The sequence below is a fragment of the Lathyrus oleraceus genome, chromosome 6 (genome assembly GCF_024323335.1).
Source record: "Lathyrus oleraceus cultivar Zhongwan6 chromosome 6, CAAS_Psat_ZW6_1.0, whole genome shotgun sequence".
NCBI classification, from domain to species: Eukaryota; Viridiplantae; Streptophyta; class Magnoliopsida; order Fabales; family Fabaceae; genus Lathyrus; species Lathyrus oleraceus.
Window position 1 is genome coordinate 427,494,110 of NC_066584.1, and position 5,678 is coordinate 427,499,787.

Genomic DNA, 5,678 nt, shown 5'->3' on the forward strand with positions numbered 1-5,678 from the left:
TTTTTAAAGAGTCTAGTTACTACTCGGGTGTCATTTGTTGGAGAAGCTATAGCTTCGATCCACTTTGATACATAGTCAACTGCCACGAGTATGTATTTGTTACCGAAAGAGGATGGAAAAGGTCCCATGAAGTCTATCCCCCACACGTCAAAAATCTCTACTTCCAAAATACCTTTTTGCGGCATCTCGTCACGTCTAGATATGTTTCCCGTGCGTTGACATCTGTCACACTCCTTAATAGCCGCATGTACGTCCTTCCATATAGTTGGCCAATAAAAGCCAGCTTGTAGGATTTTAGAGCAGGTCTTGGATGTACTTGTGTGTCCACCATAAGGAGCGGAGTGGCAGTGTTGGATTATATTTTCTACCTCTTCTTCGGGTATACATCGACGGAAAATACCATCGGGGCCTCTTTTGAAAAGTAAGGGATCATCCCAGTAATAGTGTTTTATGTCGTGGAAGAATCGTTTCTTCTGCTGGTAAGATAAAGTAGGTGGAACTATTCCGGCGGCTAAATAATTGACTAGATCAGCGTACCATGGTGTGACAGATATAGCTAAGGTGGTTTCTACTTGCATGTCGGAGTTGTTCTCTTCCAAAGTAGCTATAAGTTTGTCATACGAGAAATCATCATTAATTGATGTTCTTTCCGGTTCAAGGTTCTCAAGTCTAGAGAGGTGGTCTGCTACTACGTTTTCAGTTCCTTTCTTGTCCTTGATTTCTAAGTCGAATTCTTGTAGCAACAAGATCCATCTTAGGAGTCTAGGTTTAGCATCTTTTTTTGTTAGAAGGTACCTGATAGCAGCGTGATCAGTGTAGACTATTATTTTGGCTCCTACCAAGTAAGAACGAAATTTATCTAGCGCAAATACCACTGCTAGGAGTTCTTTCTCGGTAGTGGCGTAATTCATTTGCGCTTCATCCAGGGTTCTGCTAGCGTAATATATAACGTGAAGCTTTTTATCCTTTCTTTGTCCTAAAACAGCACCTACAGCATAATCACTGGCATCGCACATTATTTCGAATGGTTCATTCTAGTCTGGTGTCTGCATTATGGGTGCTGAGATCAATGCTTGTTTAAGAGTTTGAAATGCTTTTAAACAGTTATCGTCGAATATGAATTCGGCATCTTTCATCAACAGTCCGGTTAAGGGTTTAGTTATCTTAGAGAAGTCTTTGATGAATCGTCGGTAAAAACCGGCGTGTCCTAAAAAGCTTCGTACTTCCCTCACGGTTCTTGGGGGTTGAAGATTTTCGATTACCTCTATTTTGGCTTTGTCTACTTCAATTCCTCTGTTCGAGATGATGTGTCCTAAAACAATTCCTTCTTGTACCATAAAGTGGCACTTTTCCCAATTAAGTACTAAGTTTACTTTTACACATCGCTCAAGAACTCTTTCCAGGTTTTCAAGGCATTCTTCGAAACTTTGTCCGTATACAGAAAAGTCATCCATAAATACTTCCATGATGTTTTCGAGAAAGTCGGCGAAAATTGCCATCATGCATCTTTGAAAGGTCGCAGGGGCATTACACAAACCAAACGGCATTCGTCTATAAGCGAAGGTACCAAAAGGGCATGTGAACGTTGTCCTTTCTTGGTCATCAGGGTGAATTGGTATTTGAAAGAAGCCTGAATAACCGTCTAGATAACAGAAATGTGAATGTTTTGCTAATCGTTCTAACATTTGGTCAATGAATGGTAAAGGGAAATGATCTTTTCGGGTTGCTTTGTTTAGTTTCCTATAATCAATGCACATTCGCCATCCCGATTCGATTCGTTTAGTTATAGTTTCTCCTTTTTCGTTTTCAATAACGGTTATGCCTCCTTTCTTTGGTACAACGTGTACAGGACTGACCCATTTGCTATCAGATATAGGATATATAATACCTGCTTCCAATAACTTGGTTATTTCTTTCTTTACTACCTCACTTAGGATCGGATTTAGTCTTCTCTGGTGTTCCCTAGAGGTTTTACAGTCTTCTTCTAACATGATGCGGTGCATACAAATAGAAGGGCTTATTCCTTTAAGATCGGTGATGTGGTATCCTAGTGCGGTTGGATATTTCCTTAAGATATGTAAGAGTTTTTCTGTTTCGAGTCTTCCTAGATCTGCATTAACTATCACAGGTCATTCAAGTTCTAAGTCTAGGAATTCATATCTCAGATTTTTGGGAAGTGTTTTCAAATCAGGGGTTGGTTTGTTAAGACATTGCGTAGGGTCCGGTGTTATTGCTAAGCATTGGTTAGATTTGTCCTCTAAAAGATAGTCTGATGATTTGTCTTCTCCTAACTCTGCTTCTTTTATGCATTCATTGATGATATCCATGAAGTAACATGTATCTTCTATTGCAGGTGCTTTCAAGAATTGGGAAAGAATGAATTCAATTTTCTCTTCACCTACTTCGAAGGTGAGTCGTCCTCGTTTTACGTCTATGATTGCACCGGCAGTTGCTAAGAATGGTCTTCCTAGTATAATAGGTGTAGTATCATCTTCTCTAATGTCCATAATTGTGAAGTCAGTGGGAATGTAAAACTGACCTATGCGTACGGGAACGTTTTCAAGGATTCCTACAGGATATTTGATGGAACGATCTGCTAGTTGCACGGACATTTTGGTCGGTCTTAATTCTCCCATTTCCAGTTTCTTACATATGGATAAAGGCATAACGCTAATTCCGGCTCCTAAATCGCATAAGGCTTTGTCGATGACAAATTTTCCTATGTGACAGGGTATAGAGAAACTACCCGGATCCTTGAGTTTAGGAGGCATGTTTTGGATTATAGCGCTACATTCGGCAGGGAGTGTAACGGTTTCGCTATCCTCAAGTTTCCTCTTATTAGAAAGAATTTCTTTTAAGAATTTAGCATATGAGGGCATCTGCGTAATAGCTTCGGTAAACGGAATTGTAACGTTTAATTGTTTAAGGAGATCAACAAATTTTCTAAATTGGCCCGCATCTTTGGTTTTAACAAGCCTTTGAGGGTAAGGTATAGGTGGTTTGTAAGGTGGTGGAGGTACATAAGGTTCCTTCTTTTCTAGGGTTTCCTTATTACTCTCTTCCTTTTCCTTAGGTTCACTTTCCTCAGTTGATTTCTTAGGGTTTTGGTTTTCTATCCTTGGATCAGACGGTCCTTCCACTTCCGTTCCGCTTCTTAATATAATTGCATGAGCTTGGCTTCTCGGATTAGGTTGGGGCTGTCCAGGGAATGTACCAGTTGGTGCAGCAGTAGGTGCTTGTTGTTGAGCTACTTGAGATATTTGTGTTTCCAGCATTTTGTTATGGGTAGCCAAGGCATCTACTTTGCTTGCTAGTTGTTTAAGTTGTTCGCCAGTATGTATGTTCTGGTTTAAGAAATCTTTATTGGTTTGTTGTTGGGAAGCTATAAAGTTTTCCATCATGATTTCCAAGTTGGATTTTCTAGGGGTATTATTGTTAGGCATGGATGGATTCGGTTTCTGATATCCCGGTGGTATAGATGGGGCTTGATTTGGAGACTGTCCAGGTGCGTATAAAGCATTATTACTCTTATATGAAAAGTTTGGATGGTTCTTCCAATTTGGGTTATAGGTATTCGAATAGGGGCTTCCTTGAGCATAGTTTACTTGCTCTGCTTGGATTCCAGTCAAGAGTTGACATTCCGCAGGAGTGTGGCCTTGGATTCCACAGACCTCGCAATTCTGAGTTATAGCAACCACGGCGGCTGGAGGTGATACGTTTAAACTTTCAATTTTCTGGACCAAAGCATCCACTTTTGCATTGACGTGATCAAGGTTACTTATCTCGTACATGCCAGTTTTCGGTTGAGGTTTTTCCACCGTTGTTCGTTCGGTTCCCCACTGATAGTGGTTTTGGGCCATGCTCTCGATAAGCTGGTAAGCATCAGCATAAGGTTTGTTCATTAGTGCACCACCTGCAGCGGCGTCTATTGTTAACCTTGTGTTGTATAAGAGACCATTATAAAATGTGTGAATTACTAACCAGTCTTCCAAACCATGGTGTGGGCAAAGTCTCATCATGTCTTTGTATCTTTCCCATGCTTCGAAAAGAGACTCGTTGTCTTTCTGTTTAAATCCGTTTATCTGGGCTCTTAACATAGCTGTTTTGCTTGGCGGAAAATATCGGGCAAGAAAAACTTTCTTCAACTCGTTCCAGGTGGTGACTGAGTTGGAAGGAAGAGATTGAAGCCATCTTCTAGCGCTATCTCTTAAGGAGAAAGGAAAAAGACGAAGTCGAATTGCCTCTGAAGTGACACCATTAGCTTTAACAGTATCAGCGTATTGAACAAATACGGATAAATGAAGGTTTGGATCTTCGGTAAGATTTCCAGAGAATTGGTTCTGTTGCACAGCCTGCAACAGCGAAGGTTTAAGTTCGAAGTTGTTTGCTTCGATTGCGGGCGGAGCAATACTTGAATGTGGTTCATCTTGCGATGGAGCGGCGTAATCTCTAAGAGCACGAGCTGGTTCTGCCATCTCGGGTATCGAAGGAAAAAGGTTTTTGATATCAGGAAGTTCGATAGGAGGGAGATTGTTTTCAGCACGATATTCCCGAATTCGTCGTAAGACTCGGAGATATAGTTCGATATCGTTGATTCGTAGATAGAGCGGTTCGCCTTGTGAGCGAGTGCGTGGCATACAAATCAACGAAAGAAAGAATAGAAGAAAAAGAAACCTTAGTCTCTACAGCGTAACGGAAGAGTTACGATATCGATTAAATAAAAGTCCCCGGCAACGGCGCCAAAAACTTGATCGCTCGACTGCGTGAGTCGAGAATGGGATACAAAATGCAAGTGCACAGTTCTATCGCGTAGTTTTAAAAGATATCGATCCCACAGGGACTTATGAATCGATATACCGTTATCTAAGGTTACTACGTAAATCTAAGGTGAAAAATGTTTGATTATTTGGGGAAAAACTAAAGGCTAAACTAAGATCTAGATTAAATATTAATAAAACGGATATCGGTATGTAGTTCGTCAAAACTAGGGAATCAAGTCTTTGTCGGTTTCTTGGTTTTAAAGTAAATCGTTTCAGTTAACTTTATTGGTTAAAGGTTTATCTCAAACTCTCGCTCTGTTGAATAAACCATGATTTTATATTAATGTAGCTGTCACTTATAATTAAGTCAAAAACCATATTTTGAAAGCAATAAAGTTGCAGAAACTCTTTTTAAGAAAACACTGACCGTTTTAAACACCCTTATCTCAAACTCTCGCTCTGTTGACTTAGGTTATACAATTAAATCCAAATGCTTAACTCTCGTCCTCACATTCAATCTTTAAAAATACTTTTTGGAAAAGGTCAGAATTTAATTAACTCTAAAACTTGCTCTCGCCCTGATCTAGAATTAATGCCTAACTTACACTGTCCAGTTAAAACCTCAAACTCTCGCTCTATTGATTTTAACTTCTTTATGTCCTTTACTTTTTGTAAAAAATCTTGTTATTAAACCTGTAAGTTGAGACCGTAAAAAGATTGATTTTAATTTTTAGTTTAAATAAACCGACTCAGTCTTGATCCCTTATTCTGCTTACTTTACATACCGATACCTAGGCGAATTAGCCAGACATGCTAAATAAACAAGCATACATATCATGCATAAACAGACTCATTCCAGGCAGATAATATAGATAAATAATAAAACAAAATATTAAATAATGATTAAAGAACCTGAAT

At 39.5% G+C, this 5,678-nt stretch overlaps 1 pseudogene; it reads left to right on the top strand.

Annotated features, from left to right (window-relative positions):
* The first annotated feature begins 3,990 nt into the window (after positions 1-3,990).
* Positions 3,991-4,090, top strand: LOC127099092 (uncharacterized; annotated as a pseudogene).
* Positions 4,091-5,678: the final 1,588 nt, after the last annotated feature.